Consider the following 17,284-nt stretch of genomic DNA (forward strand, 5'->3'; position numbering starts at 1 on the left):
ATGGCAAAGAAGTAACAATATCGACAGTGTCTCTGATATTTTATTTTTTCTTTAATGTTTTGAGTTTGAGTTTATGAAGTCTTGCTGTTCTCTAGTGGTCTCGTCTTTCAGGATATTTCTTTTAATGCCTTTAAATGTAAAATTTGTTCTGTAGCAAAACTTTTTCAGTAAGAGATAAATTTTTGTGTACTTTTATATTATTGCTACAGAGTATAATGGTTTTGTTCACCTAAGTGCGTTCCAAAGTAAACAGGACTTTTTGAATATAGCGCTCGCTGGATGCGCCATCTATATGTCGACTGGTGCGTTAGAATCTGCTATCTTTATCGATTGCCTAGTGAGAATTTCATGACATTTCATCGATTAGAAGTGAAGTAATACCTGTTCGTCCAGCTGTCCACTCCTCGTCCATCCTTGCAAACGTTAAAAGCCAAAATTGCTTAGAAAACATCCAGTGCCAATACCGGTACTATAAAAATCGATTAAATCGGACGATAATCCCGCCCACTCGCCATTTAGCGGTACTATTGAAAACTACTAAAAGCGCAATAAATCAATAACTAAGTACACCAGAGACATTCAGTTTTGCCCCCGAGATTGTATGAGAGGGTTTTACAGGAAATGGTGTCAACTTCGAATGAGGGGCGTGGCACCGCCCACTTTTATCACCGACGACCTGCTTGATCGGTTCAACCAAATTCGTTAAATGATATTTCAATGATATTCTTATCATACTGTGTTAAAATGGGTTGTACAATCACGCTTACTTCACCTATAACATAATTTTTGATTCCATTTGATCCTTTAACGATTACAAATCAGAAAGCAATTAAAATAAAGAAATAAAACTTTGCATGAATAGTGCCTTTGAAGTATGCTAATGACCAAGCATTGTCCAAATCGTATCAAAAAGGTCTAAAGTACCAAATATGTTGACTCCAGTACATATATTTGACTTTTTACCGAAAATATTGATCAATGTGTCGGATTTATAATTGAAATTCAGAAAGGAATGGATTACACCGGTCAACACGAATTTTGAGTCTGACATCTACATGTTAAATTTTAGTTTCTCCTATGACAAAAATAAGGAACAAATTTTTTTCCAGTTAAAATTTGCTTTCGTAGAAATTAGAGCAATTTTTCGATAATTTTTATATTTTTTCTACAATTTCACTATAGATTATAATTAGAAAACTTTTTTTAGATACAAGAGTCGTTTTTATTCAAGATGTGTGATAAATAATAATATAAATGTAAAATAACAAGAAATTACTGTCTAAAAGTGAATATTTTTTGTATTTCTCATATGAGCTCTCTCGTATTATACTCCAAATATACTTATCGATGTAGATCAGCCCAAAGCGAACTTAAAGAACTAAAGATTAATATTTAAATGTTTTTCAATGTCTAGAATCAGAATTCAAGCATGAGAACAGAAACCCCCAAAAAAAATATTTTTTTTGTTGACCGGAGTTATTCCTGACAGACATACTAGTCTGTATGTTAGAGATGAGTTGAATCGAGTCAATACTTTCCTGACTTTATACCGCTTATATTGGGCAATATGTGAGTTATCTTAATAAAATACAGAGAGTGTTTTCTAATGACGGTGCATCTTTGTGCTTAGAATGAATAAAATTGGGTAAAACTTGGCCTAGATAGCATATAACTACCTACCTTTAAGTGCCTGAAAGTATTACCCGTTTTTACTCCTTGCAATTTGCAAAAGCATGATGTGATACCCTCCTTCCTTCCTTATTGGCTATTAAATCCGTAAGCCCAAATTGTTTTGTGGGAACATTTATTTTATGTCATTCTTCATATGGTTAATTATTAGCTGTATACATTGTACGAAAAATCAACAAAGGAAAATTAAATATGTTCAAATTCTTAAACATAAAAGCGCATAATTCATAAAGGCAATTAAAAAATTATGAACTTACACACATATACATATACATTCACAATTTTTTATATTTCCGTGTATTTTCTAAAGCGAAGCTCTCTCCACATGAAACTCAGGCACATTTTCTGCTTTCTCATTGACTGTTTGGCTTGCGATTTGCTTCCTGTTCACTTCGGTATTTTCTTATCCAAATAGTTTAGTTCGAATCACTTTAGAAATAGCTCACCATGCAGGCACAAAGCCGCGGCTATTGTTTGCTTTATAAATACATCTATAAATACGCAATAATCTATGTTTTGGTGCGATATTCCTATCACGGCAGGTATTCTCGATACCGACTAACGCCAGCGCTTGTTAATGGCACAATTTTCTAGCTGAAATTTCTCAAAAGATATGCTCGTGTTGTTGGCTTTTGTTTTTGTTAAAAAAAGTTTCTTGTTTTTGCGTAAACAGATTTGGTTATACTTACTACCAGTGCACATATGTACATACATATATTCTATTTAGCTGTTTTGTGTATCTTATCTCGCGCATCTGTATATCTAGATCTCCCACTCAATTTTCAAGCTATACTATTTTCTATTTTTTTTGTAATTTTTTGTTAAATTTTTTTGTTGTGTTTTGGCCACCGCTCTGCCTAATTTTCAACAAAACTGTGTACTTGCTCCATTTTCCTCACTTCTGCTTTACTTTGATTTTCATTGAAATATTTGCATTGTTCTATTCGCTCGCTTGTCTTTAGCATGGTACCCGTTGTATATTTTATTTGTTTATTTTTTGGCGGATTATTTACATTTTGTTTGCGCTTTAATTGATAAAATCAAGGTTCTGTCAATTTGTTGGTGGAGTGATTGCTTCAGCTAAACTGGCAGTTTGTGTCGACACAGATTTTTCACTTGATTTTGAAGGCTACGAATTTCGTCGTTAAATCGACATGTAGCCACCAGATGTTAAAAGAAAATTCTGTAAAAAATATGGCTTTTAATGCTTAAAATGCCTATTTTCAAATGTTAAGAAATCGTTGTTTTTTAAAATAAAATAGTTCAAAAATGGCTGAAGCTAATATTCATTCTTAAATTATATAAAAAATATTATAATTTATATATATACAGTTATTTTCAGTGATTTTAACAACATCAATGATTAATTGGTCTAACAACTTCAACATTGTACCTTTAGTATTTACTAGTTAATTGGTATCCATGACGTATGAGTTTAACATTGTACATACTCCGAAGGAAACAAAAATGTAAGAAAATCAGTTATATGTAGATAATAATTAATTAATAAATTTATCCAAAAATTATTTAACAATTTTTTGAGTAACAGTAATTGAAAATAATGTGATATTAGTAAAAAAAAATGAAAAATAATCAGTAAAAATGTAAACAAAATATATACTGAAACAAAGAGTTTAGTTAATAAATTAATTTTCAAATGGCGACGCTATTTTTCTTTAATATACTTTTCCATTATAGTATATTCAATGGCGCATCAAGGAATGATTGCCAATGATTATATTCCTGCTCAATATGACAATTTTGTTATTGTTATTGTTTCCGTCTAAATCGAGTAAGATGATGTGGCTATACTGCCAATCAGGTCTCTCATGGCAGTTATCAGGTGGCAATTAGAAAAACTGTTCCTGTAATGAACTAATGGTAGGGAGGTAGGAGTATTGTCGCTCTGGGGACCTTATAATATTGCTATCCCGTTTTATCGTAGCGCTTTGGTGCTATCAGTGAAACTTCTCCAATTAGCTTTGCTTTTTGTGCTAAGCCATACAAGGTATAGTGTCTGATGGGTTCCAAGTATTTTGTGTCGAGTTTGTGATAGAGCTGGACATTAAAAGAGAAAGTGGAAAACGGTTTCATTATTACCATCTAGCTTACAGCATGCTTTCCGAATGGCTAGTATCCCGTTATAGTAGCGGTACGTCTGCATACTATTTCTGAACCTATTTATTAAGCCTTTGGTTGTATTTCTGTCGTACTTGGCCATACCAGATTTGTTAACTTGCATCTTACACTCGTTCCGGAAGGGCCTCGGAGTCTAAAGAGAGTTTACCGGGGTTTCTTAGCTTGGCAATTTTTCTGCCCTTTCGAAAATGTTCCTGTGACCGAGAATTAAAAATTATGTTCAAGTTAGGTTGATTTGCCAGTGAGCTTAAAGCCTTTCTTGCCTATATCTAGTACTTCCGCTTAGAAGATGCTCGTTGAGTTTGATAGACGGAGAGAAAGAGAGAGATTTCAAGATCATTGGAGTATAACCCCGCCCCTATTATGCTGACCATTTCGGAACCATCGATATAAATAGAGGTATTGTCTTTCACCCCTATTAAAGCTCTTCTCTATTCATGTGAAGGTGACTATTGAAATCTAACCTGTAGAGTACTCTGACTTAGATAAGTTTAGCTGGTTCAGTATGGCGATATGTCCATAACCGGAGCTATTATTTTCTTAATTCTGGCAATAGAACTTGTTGCTACTTTTCAAGTAAACACGACTATGTGTAGTTGATGCAGGTGCATTTTAAGCGGCTCGGTCGGACATGACTTAATATCCCCGGTAAACCCTGCACAAGCTGCTCTGCGCGTTTGAACTGTCATGCAGCCTCAAATCCAAACTTCACAGTTTAGTCATACATAATCTCGCTTTGATTATCAGATCTTTAATAATTCTTAGTATCTAGAGCGGCTGAGAATGGTTAACTCTTCTCAATTGTTCAAACAAAAATTATTTGCATGTTAAGAATTAGAAAATAGTTAAAATAGACACCATGCGTGAATAATCAGGTTAGTTTTAGCATTACTTTGCAATGTTTAGCAGGTCTCAGCCAATACTGCAATTAATTTAACATAAACATACATTTATTTGCCCAACTTTGCTACTGTGAAGGGGTTTTAGACAAAATTTTGACTTTCACTAAACCACTTAATATTTCTTACCCTCGCCTTAGGTTACTTACTTGTCCCAATCAGTAGTACACAAATCAAACAAATGTAAAATACTCACAACAACGCAATATTTTCAGATTGAAGTTTATTGCACAATATAATTAGCAAATTAGCTACTTTGCTTCCTCGAATCATCAATATATCAGCGTGTCAGTACAATAACAAGCTAGCACAAATAAGTCCAAAATAAATACATTGTTGCAGGCGGCGTGGAAACTACACGCCAATGGCGCACTATTTGTAATCCACTCCACTCCACCCCACCCCATCCAGCCATTATCCAATTTAACTCATTACAAGTGCAACATTTGCGCAAATATTTCGCATTTCAGCGCTAATAAAATAAACATTAATTGTTGCCATAATAATTGAAAATATCCACTACAACAACAATAAAGACAAAGCCATGCAATAATTTTACAATGAAGACATTTGCAACAAAGGAATTCTCTTTATGGGCGAGAAATTATTCTCTTAATGCCATTTTATTAGCGGATGTTATGTAGTGTGGGTACTTTGATATATATAATATTTGCCTCCCCTGACCCCAACTTTATTATTTTTCACAATTTTATTCAATTTAAGTTAATAAAATATTTTAGTATTTATTTGTTGGTAATTAAGAAACAGGCTTGCATTCTTTTAAAAGATATGATGATGATCTCAAGTGCTTACATCAAAAGAATTAAAAGAACATTTTACTTCAATACACCGTATTTTTGAGTTTACAAGCAAACAAACCCGTCAAAGCAGTCCTAACAGAGCCAAAAAAGAACAATTAAACTAAAAAAGTTTTATTTTCTTAATAACTGCGATGAAACATAAGCAGTATTATATAAGGGTTTTAAGAAAGTAAACTTAAGTCCAGGAAGCAAGTATAAAAAGAAATGCCTAAAGTGGGGAATCAAACCTGGGTTAGATCCCTAACAGGGATCTCACTTTAAGAGCTTAAAACGGTGATTCGTTTTGTTATATGAAACTCCTATATTATAGATCATAAGACCGTATAGCAAATTTGTGGAGACGGCTAATGTCAATTTCGGCTATTACTCCTGGTTCGCCGGAGGTAAGACAGCCGAGATATTTCAACCTCAGTCTATGAAAGGCTGGAGGAGAAAATGCTAAGGAATCAAACATAGAATCTCAATAACTTATTCTATATGTCAAAGATGTCGGCTATAATATCGTAAGCGGTGTCTACGCCAGTAAAAAAAAGATATGTCAAAGACTCACTTAGTTTCATTTGGATATTTTGCTTCTTGTCTCTCAGCCATATCTCAATGTTCATAGTTTAACAGTTCTGGAAAGGTATTTTCATAATTCTTGTTATCAAATAAATGAGGCGCAAAAATATGTTAGGTACGATTTAAATGAGGTTAAAACGGTGGTCAAGCCTGGATTGGCGGTTAGGAAGGTTTTGCTTTATGTTTGGTGGAATTGGCTGGGAATCAACAACGATATGCTGCTCGGTTACGGTCAAAACTCTACATTGGACGTACACTGTCAATAATTTAATCGTATCAATCAAGCAATCACCCAGAAGTGGCCAATTTTGGTGAATAATTTAAATCAGAGCAAAAAGAAAAAAATCCCATTAAAATACCTAATATATTGACCAATGTATATGCGGCTATGTAAGGAGGAAAGAGTAGGTAGGGAGAAGTATTAGCAACAACTCCAAAAGCATGCGTCAGGCCAAGTTACTAATCGGTGGTTACGACCGCACTTTACGACCTTTGAAAAAGTAATTAACCTCTCGGGAAACAAATTCCGCCTACTTCTCGGATTTTACACCGCCATTGTAAGCTCAAAAAGCACTTATTCAACGTGTGCCTAAACTCCTGTGCAAACTGTCTGTTAGGCGACAAGGAGCTGGAAACCCTCGTGTAACTGATGATATACAGCACAATAATCTGCAGATCCATGTTTTCGAATAGGTATCACTTCGTTTTAATAGCACATAGCAGTATATTCAAATTTATTAATCTGCTTGATCTATGAGAGTCGTTGTGACAGAGAGGAGGGCACAATAGACCTTAGGTCGCGGTGCAAACCTCAATTAATATCTACCAAATGTCATGAAGGCACTCTCAGAGTGTTAAATCATTATATTGAGGATGTTAGCATATGCTTTTGAAATTAAAACAAAGTATGCTGGATAACATATTTATATTTACGCAACTATATTGAGATAACGTAACCGATAAATTAGACGTAAAGTCAACTATAACATGAAAAGCAATACATACATTAGGCAGAAAGAGGCTGGGATACATATTGACTGGTTTTTATTCACTTTTTAGCATACTAAAACTCAGATACTACATCTCAGCATATAACATAACTCGAAGGAACATGCCAAATTTTGTTCAACTAGAAGTTGTTGATTGACATCTAGAAATTTCACCTATAAGTTGGACGAGTATATTCCGAAATGCTGAAACAACACAAGAAACAACGCCAGAATACGCTTGTATATATGAAGAGTAATTTCTCTACTCGTGTAAACTACAGCGTTTAATTCTCCTCCCAAAACCAAAGAAACCACCTAAAGGATCTTCATCGCACTGACCTCTGTGTATGCGCGACGCAATGGGTCTCAGTTTAGGATATAAAAGTGTACAAAAATATAGTGAAAAACTGCTTGGAGTTAGCAATCCAGGAAGCCCGCAGATTATCAGAGACAAATACGAGTTTATAAAAAAGAGATCCACCGCCCATTGACATCTAAGGAGATAAACTTTAGCAATTATATTAGCCTTCAGCGTCTAAAGCAGTCTAAAACGACACTCATGTGTCAGTCGACTGAGAAAGGGAAAGCTGTTAGCGAAGCGTTAACAGACGTCTACAGATGTCAACAGATTAGGCATCCGTCACTCCGCTCAATATATGAGAGTTAAATGTCCTGTCCCTCCCCCGAAATAGTACTTAACCTGTGGTTCCGTGAGAAAGTCTTGTGTTGGGAGTAGGTTAGGTTTAGCGTATTAAAGTTACGCACTCCGGCTTTTGATGCTTCCCCCTTATAACATACTTGTTTATATTTTCAGAAAGTTCCCTTCAAAAGGAAAGAATTTCTGCAAGTTAGTTGCAATTACTATCCAAATATATAGAATATACGCACACAATGCAAACACAACAACAACACACTAATAGTAATATCACTGTTTGCACGGATTGAACTGCGCTGGTATTAGTTCAAAATGAAAATAGACCTGCATCTTATGATAGCTGTAAGTGTGTTCATACACATACACTCATACATGTATGCATATATATATGTAAAAATAAATATATATTTGTGCGCCTATTTATACTCGTGACTACACACGAGTGTGTGCACCGTTATAGCGCTCAATTCGTGTGCATCGCCGCTCGCATTCAAGTTTAAGGAAATCTCCAATTAATTATTCCACTAAAAATAAGTGCGGCAGTTGGCTGAAAGGCTGAAAATAGTGCAAAGCCAAATAAATTTCCGCGCAACTTTTATTGATTGAGTTGACGACGCTCGTAAAGTGTGCAGCAGTTGCACGCGTTGCAGTAATGCTATTGTTGGCGCGTGTTGAAAGGTGGAACTGCTGTGGGTAGTACGAAAGCAAGGCAAACATTTCTTCACTTCTATTTAGTTAAGTACTTCTGACATTTATTTTGTGACTAGTAAATAATTATAAATCGCCGAGAAGAGGCATGTGTGGAAATATGAGCTCATTTTTTGAATCAGTTTGCTTGAGAGGTAATAGGTATTTTTTGATTTTATTTTTGAGATGGAATTAAGTGAATGGATTATGCAGGCTGTTTTTTACAGGCAGCTGGAATCAGTTGTAGATAATTAAATGAAAAAAAAAAAATTTTGGACTATACACTGAAGTTGTTCAGAAGTCCTAGTAAAAGGTGATCTGCAGTGCAATGATCGCTATTAAAAAATGAGTTCTAAAATTTCGAATACTAAAAAAACCCGGAAAGGGGTTAATTTTGCCTGCGCCGAAGCTAGAATAGCTCATCTCGCTGATAAATTTTATACTTTATATACTTTATAGGGTCTGGACAATATTTCAAGAACACAGGGCTTTCATTATTATTCAAAAGCACTTCTCATAACCGGACATGAAAACGCTCTAATAACCGGATACGGACACTAGTTTGGTATTTTTTCGCTCAAATTATCTCTGATGAACGGAAAAGATTCCATAAAATTTGTCAAGAAAATTGTGTAAAATTTAGAATTCTCGCTTTTTTGAATTCTTATTAATTTTTGGTATTTTGAGACAGTTTTTTTAATAACAATACGTAAACTGATCATAGCAAAAAAATTGACTTGCACTGGCGCCGTCTAGTTCGCGGTGGCTCAACAGTAACTTGTCATTAAGAAATTCATTCACTAATGCCTTCTTGAATCACATTTATTAGTCCAGTAAAACTATGATTTTGAGCTTCTGACTCATAAAAAAACATTTTGAACACAGTGGCAAAAGCCCCATATTTTGACAGTTCCTATAGCCGGACACAGCGATGGTAGATGTCCGGTTATGAGGAATTTAACTTTATTTTGTTAGAACAATTCTATAATTGGGATCTAGATATCCTGCTTGGATCTTAAGTCCGGAGTTACTAGAAAATACATGGACTAAAAATATGTATCAACAGATCAAATTTTTCCTTACCATACCATGAAAAAAATTTACAACGAGTTTGCTTTGGGTTGGGTTCAAAATTCTGCTTTTTTGGAAATTCTGCATTCATAATTCCGGAAGTCGGAACACCGGGAATCAAAGTTATGGAAGTCAATATTCTGGAATTCAAAATTCTGGATAACGAAATTCTAAATTGCAAAATTCTGAATGGCAAAATTCTGTAATTAATGATTAAATAACGAAATGAACATTCTCATGATCCATTAATGTAGTATCTATTTGATCTTTATTTGTTAATAATGTTGTTTTTTGTCTTTCCGATAAACATGTTTGAATTTTGGAATTATTTTGGAAGTTATGTTTTGTTTATGTTATAATATTATGGATGTATAAGCAAATTTAAATAAGATACACGATTTGGCTCAAATTTTGGGGAAAAAATTTCCATAATTAATTCTGGAAAACGTAAATTCCGAAATTATGAAAAACCAGAATTTTGAACTTCAGAATTTTAATTTTAGAATTTTTACCGTTTCCCGTTTGCTTTAAATGGTTTGCTTCCAATGGAATCATAGCTGCTACATAATCGTTCAAAATGCTTCAGAAGTGCTTGAAAATCGTTCTGTTGGAAGTCCCAAAATAAATGTCTGACAACGTAGCTGAGGACGCTACATTCATCAAAGTCATCATTCCTGTTGGTGAGACAAGGGTTTATGAATATGACATCGAAACTCTCCAAACAGCAAGCGCTGATATGGCATGCTTATTTTGGCACAGGAGCTTATTTCGAAGGCCTTGTTATAGCCTTGTTATGGTATTAAAAAGAGTTTTGTTGTCGGTATTAAATATTATCTGATTTATGCTTAAGACCGAATGCTTGAATTTTTCTCTGGTTAACCCCTTACCTTACGCGATAACGGCCGCCATTGACAGTTGTGTTCTTACCTGCATCAGTTTTGAAGACATATGAACCGATGATTCCACCGGCTTACAAAACACACCAAAACGTTATTTTTTCTGGATAAAATACAGCTTTTGAATCTCTTCAGGTTGTTCTTCGTCCCAAATGCTGCAAATTTGCTTGTTTACATACCCTTGGAGCAAGAAAAAATGGGCCTCATCGTTGAGCAAAATTTTGCTCTGAAATGTCGGATCTACCTGGAACTTTTCAAGAGTCCATAGTGGAAAGCGATGTCGCTGGTGAAGGTCGAGTGACTTCAGTTCTTGCTGTATTTTGTACGCTTTCAATTTAAGATCTCGACGTAAAATGGGCCGAGTTGTTCCATACGTCAGTCCAAGTTGCTGCAAACGGCACCGAATCGATTCTCCACGATCTTCATATACACTCTTAGCTACGGCTGCTATATTTTCTTCACTACATGATGAGAGTGGTCTATTCGGTCGAATATTATTCTGCTTTTCGTTATTTCATTTATTACGTCACATACAAATATGTTTTGCTGTCAAGAGTACACCAAAACAAGTAGCGGAAAGAAACCATCGTAATATTGACTCCTATCAATCTTAGTTCAAAAACAGTTGTGCTGAGGGGAGAAAATATATCGAATATCGATTGGCAGCCACAATTTGTTCTATTTTTATCAAATTACTTAACTATTATGGTTAATATATTTCTTTAGAGTAAAATATATGTACAGACACAAATGGACCACCACTGAGCTCGCTCATATGTATTAAACCAAATGTAGCCTTACTCTCTTTCGAAATAGCTGGCGCCGCATCAGAGAAGAAGAATAAGAACCAATTTTTCAATGAACTAACAAAATTTAAAACGCCAAGTGATGGATTTTTTTCGGTGCGCATTTCATTATGTCATAGATTAACGTAATAATGAGGCGAAAATCATTGTTGTTTACATTTAGAACTCAACTCAACACATACAAAGGTTTATGCAATTTTATAGTCTTAACAGTTTTAAACTCGCGTGGTGTGAAATTTGTTTCGGCTTCGTATATATGTATACACATATACATATATATATATATTCTTTTATTTAATACAAACTAGCATTCGTCCATTAGTTAGCATTTAGAGAAGCATTGCATGTCCGACATATTGGCTTCGTCTATTTTCTTGACTTCAATTACGGTATTCGACGAGTTGGCACGCGAATGTTTACAGTACATTGATGAAATCGTCTGAGGGAATGTGCCAAAAATTACTTAATCTATATTCTGCAATACGTAAGAAATATTTTAGAAAACAAAAACGAAAATCTTTCAACGCTAAGCCGAAAGTTGTTTAGGAAAAAAAATAAAATTTAAAGAAAAATTGTTTGTGTGTACTATTGAGTATTAAATTCATTGAACACAAGTTGGAGAAATACTTGAAGAAAAGAGTTCAGCGGATTGAATACTTGAAATATAAGTTTGAATATTTTTTTTGTGAAATAAAAAATCTTTGTAGTAATTATAAGTATGTTTTAGTTTAGACTCTGTGTTTTGTTTTAAATTTAGACTGCAAGTTTTTTGCTAAAGACTAAGTAAAGATGAAAAGTTGTCTTTTATTTCTTTGACCCAAATATGTCAATGGGTAGAGTTTTCGCACTTTTTCTTATTTTTTTTTTGTTTTGTTAATGATAAACATATTTTGATGTCTGTTTATTTTTACCAAAATAATTATCAACTTATTGAACGCTTCGATTGTAGATACAGTTATTTCTGTCACCAAAGCCTTGAATTTTTATTAGGATTCCAAAGTTGATTTATTTCAGTCTAAACTTGGCAAGGGATGTGTTTGTTTTCCATATACGTATGTACATACATTTATTCCTGAAATGATGATCAAATTGTCAAATTGTCGGATGCTTTTTGTCCCAAAAGCGGCAATTTTGTTTATTTACATACACATTGAGCTAGAAATGGGCCTCATCGCTGAACAAAATTTGGCTCGAAAACGTCGGATTTTCTTTGAACTTTTCAAGTGCTCAGCGGCTTCAGTTCTTATACAAGCTGTATTTTGTACACATTCAATTTAAGATCTCGACGTAAAATGCGCTAAATCGTTCCGTACTTCAGTCCGAGTTGCTGTGAACGACGCCGAATCGACTCTCCACGGTCTTCGTGAACACTATCTGCTACGGCTGCTATATTTTCTTCATTGCTTGCTAGACGTGGTCTATTTGGACGAGTATTATTTAAATAATGAATAGTAAACGTGAACTTTCGTAATAAAGTTGAACGATTTATAAACATTTTTCAGGTTCATAATGAAATGCCAAACAATATTGAACGAAAATAACGTGAAAACTTGACATGACTCTCGTGTGATCTGTCAATGTAAGGTACATCAACATGGATCCTCGGTGGACAGTGAGACAAAACTTTCCACCCACTATTTTCCAAATTATTTTTAACTGGTCTTGCAATATACGATCGCTTCATTTATAGATTAAGCTGGTTTTGGAAGCTAATAATACAGTAAGTCCTTTACATCCCACTAAATATACATACCTTGGATATTTGGTTTTGTTGTTTATTTGGTCGACTGGCCTCGATTTTTGGCCTTAAAGGGTGTCATAATAGATCCAGTTTTCATCATCATTCAAAGTCCGTTGGAAAACACGACTTCTTTTTGAAATGTTCAAGCAGCATTTTCAACATTCAAAACCGCTTTTCCAGGTCTCTTGGCTTCGAATTATTTAGCACCCAACTCTTTTACTTTTGATTAAATCCGGTTACTTTTAAACGTTTAAAAATGGGTGTTTGAGTTACTCTTAAAGACTCTGTGAGCTTTTCTTGCATTTGGCAACAATCGGCAGCAAGTAATGCTTCCATCTGCTCATCTCCCAACTCTTTTGGCCACCCAGGAGGTTCTTCGTCTTCCAAAAAAATGTTTTTGTTTATACTTAAAAGAAATGTCATACAAGAAGACTTGTAGTATAAGCTTTTGGACTGGCGATTTCCAATCCATGTCCAAAATATTGAAATGGAACAATGGAATACTAATCAAGGTACGCCACGACTAGAGTTATAGACCCAATAGTACTCAGCTTCTTCAGTTAAGTTTTATCTTACAAAATGGTTCATATTAAAATAATGTTGTGTGAAGAGTTTTCTATATAAATCAAGTTATTAGAAAGTGGTTTGGACTCAAATATACAGATCGATAGACGAGCATGGTTGTGACTACTTACTGAGACAATTTTAAAGTGGTACTCCTCTTCTGGTAGATATCCTTAGTTCAGAACTCTTTTTGGGTTCCAAAATGTTTCAATAATGCTACTCATGAAATGAGTTTGATAACCGGATATGATATAATTTTTACTCAGAACATCCCGATCAAAGTCCCCAGTCTGATTCATTTGAGAACCGTCAATTTTCTAAGCCTCTTCTCTATTGAGTCACTCAAAAAGTCATTTTGTACTTTAACCGCACCTCGGAATAGTATGTTTTTATAAATAGTTTCTAGTATTATTTTTTTGAGGAATTCAGCTTAACGCCAAAAACGTGAAATTATTTCGTTTGTAAGTTCTTCGTGAATCCAGCTAACTATAATATGAACTTATATCCTTCAAACCGTCAGATATGGATATTTGTTACACATTTTCTTGCATTTGCTTACTTCTTACTCAAAATTCTCTTACTATTTTATATCCGAGGCGTATTCAACCAAATGTGACAAGAATAATAAAATGCAATTTGCGCAATATGTAAACAAAGACACAGTAGACACACTTCAATCAGTGTGCAACACTAAAGCAATTAAAAATCGCGAATTCCAAAGTGATGCGAAAGTGATTTCTTCCATATGCCGCAAATGAACGTCGGTGGTGGCGACAGAGCTGGAGGATAGGCCATGTATTGCTTGCAGTCGGCCGACCAACAACATAAAGCGACGGTTGAGGCGTTGCCACTCGCTTGCAATGTGGAAAATAAATAAATTAAACGCCAACAAATAAATGTGAATATTTTTCTCAAAGTACCGAGTGTACATATGTATGTTCGTATGTAAGTATTTATTGCTAAGATGTGGTAAATGTCAACGTCTCAATGGCATTCTGGCATAAAAATAGGCTCAGCTGGACTATTTTTGAAAATTTACTTTGGAATTTGGTATTCTGTGTGTAATATGTGTATATATATGTATATATCTGTATACAGCGATGTATTTTTCTATGTGGAAAGTTGTTTACCAAGAATAGATGGAACAAGTAGTTGTGCTCAGATATTATCTAGTGCTTCAAGTTTTTCAAGTGGATGCTTCTATTTCGATTTCGATTGCAGAGATATGTTGCACATTTGACAAAAAGCACCGAATCAACACAGACAAAACAAAAAAAAAAACAAAAATGTATTTACTTGTAAAAATGTTATGAGCATAGATCTAAATATACACTAAATATCTAGCTGATTTTTAGTGTATTGACATTAGGGTTGGGCAATTTTTTTTAAATTCTTTGAAATGGAACAAATGATTGATTCTTTGTGGAATATATACCTCTAAGTCTTTTTCTATATCATATAATATATTGTATAAAAGGAAAAGAAATCATCGCTTTGAGATTTGTAAAGAAAAAATATTAAAGCAAGTTTTCCATCTTTAAAACAGGAGAACGATCTCCAAGAAGCTCTTAAGCCGTGTTTCGACTCTCAGACTTTTTCAAAAAGTCAGTATGTTTGCTGTTTTTTGAATTCTCTATTTTCCCATTGTATAAAAATGCATACAAAAAAAAGGTTAATTAAAAAAAATTCAAAAAAATCCCCAAAGTTCAAAACCAAAACGTCTCGGAATCACCTTGGATATTGTTAATGGGCTCGATTCAAAAATTTGTGTCTGTTCGCTGTTTAGTACATGACTCATTAGAAAGGCACGCTGCGGTGATAAATTTTTAAAAATTTAGTCATGAAACCGTTTTCGTCCCAGGTGAATGTTACGAAATGAAGATAAAAGGTCTTTATGTCTATAAAATTTTACAGAAAACTGACAGTTCAAACAAGCTGAATTCGGAACTTTTGAAATCGGTATTTGCCTATCTCAGACCTGGCCTGATGATGGTAAAAATCGATTCAAGCCCTTAAGGTACAGCTTCAGAAGTGTCAAAAAATTATTCACCATTTAGGGAAAGTCGGTTCTACAAGAATATTACACGAAAAATAAATTTTCTAAATTTTTAACCCCGGATCTGTGAAGATCGTTCTCTACTTGATAGTAGCAGGGATTAATAACGGTTGTATATCAACGATAGCCTGACACTATAAAAAGTCAGAACTCGAGTACATCAGATTAAGTATATTTTCTATATTATATATCGGACCTTCTATTCAGACCCTTAAACTTATTATTTTACATCAATCAAAAGCATCGAAAAATCCATTAATTTAAAATTTCCAAGAAAGGTATCGCTCCGGGACTTTAGCACTCCTATTCTGTGCACTTGACAAATTCAACATCTTGATAATTTAACAATATTGACAATGTATCAAGATTTTTCTATTCTGTGTCATCTCTTTAATGAAGCTTAATCAGGTCATGATACGGACGCAAGCATGGCTCGACTCACACAACCTTCAGCTCGCTACGGAAAAAACAGAGCTACTATCGCTAAAAAATAAGCACAAAATATTCTTGGGTCACAAAAAGCAGTAAACTAACTAAGCGTAAAACTGGAGCCCAGACTAACTTTCTGGGTACAAGTCCAGCCTGCCGCAGGAAAGGTATCGAAAATCACCTCTCAACTGATCAGACAATCTGTGTCCTATTATACGGAGATGAGATTTGGGCAGATGTGCTTAAAAAGGAAACCGGCTCATAGTGCATTGCCTCGCAGCCTTCAGATTTGCAGTATCAGGCCGTTTAATATTAGTCATAAGCCTTATTGGGGCCTTAATTGATCTTCTAACGTACGAAAGAAAACAGCTGTGGGAGCCAACGAAAAGATCCGAAAATAACATGAGCGCAATAGAACAAATAAAGAAAGATACAATAACAACTTGGTAACAAAGATGGGAGAATGTGAGTCGTGGCAGATCGACGGCCAGACTAATAAAAGGTTAGACTTATGAACAAGCCGTTAATTCGGAGAAGTCGATTTTTACACAACCCAGCTGTTATCCGCTCACGGATACTTCAAAAAGTACTTCCACAGAATATGGAAAGTCAAAAAACCGTCGTGCTTATACAACGACGTGAATGAAGACGACGCCGACCACACATTCTTTGATGTGTGGGATCGCAACGAGAATGCACTGCCGCGGAAGACCTCGTTAATCCAATAAACCTGAACAATTTAGTCATTGCCATGTTGCATTATCAAGAAATACGCAGCAATCTTGCTAAGCAGCAAAAAGTGGGATCTTGTGCGCAGATGTAAATGTCTCCAAGAAATAAATGGAACGCCACCTTGAACAAATGTGTTCCCAGTTAATTTTAATGACCTGCAAATGGCACATACCGTTGCTGACGACAGCACTTTGCCGAAGGCATTTTTCACAACCCCATCACCTGTTATCCGCTCAAAAATTATTACTAAACGAATTTTTTACTATAAAAAAGAATTCTCTGAATAATTTAATAATAAATAATAGCTTTCTCGATAAAGATAATTTTTACCTTATAAATAATTTAATAAACCATTAAGTATCTTTTGCGATGAAATTTCTTTTATAATTTTGAAAATATTCATTAAAATTCGTTTCGTATTCAAATAATTGCCGCACCCTAATATTCAACTCTATTTTTGTACCACTGAATCTTTATGCTGATCTGTCCGCACACTCGAAGTGAAGTCAGTGCCAATTATAATCTCGCAGATGTTGAAATAATCGAAAT

The 17,284-nt window shown here is 34.6% G+C and overlaps 1 protein-coding gene across 4 annotated transcripts in view; it reads left to right on the forward strand.

The window, feature by feature from the left end:
- The window catches only part of LOC126763424 (FH1/FH2 domain-containing protein 3), a 148,967-nt gene that overhangs the window by 2,121 nt on the left and 129,562 nt on the right, over positions 1-17,284 (forward strand). The window lies entirely within an intron of this gene.

The sequence above is a fragment of the Bactrocera neohumeralis genome, chromosome 6 (assembly GCF_024586455.1).
Source record: "Bactrocera neohumeralis isolate Rockhampton chromosome 6, APGP_CSIRO_Bneo_wtdbg2-racon-allhic-juicebox.fasta_v2, whole genome shotgun sequence".
Taxonomy (NCBI): domain Eukaryota; kingdom Metazoa; phylum Arthropoda; class Insecta; order Diptera; family Tephritidae; genus Bactrocera; species Bactrocera neohumeralis.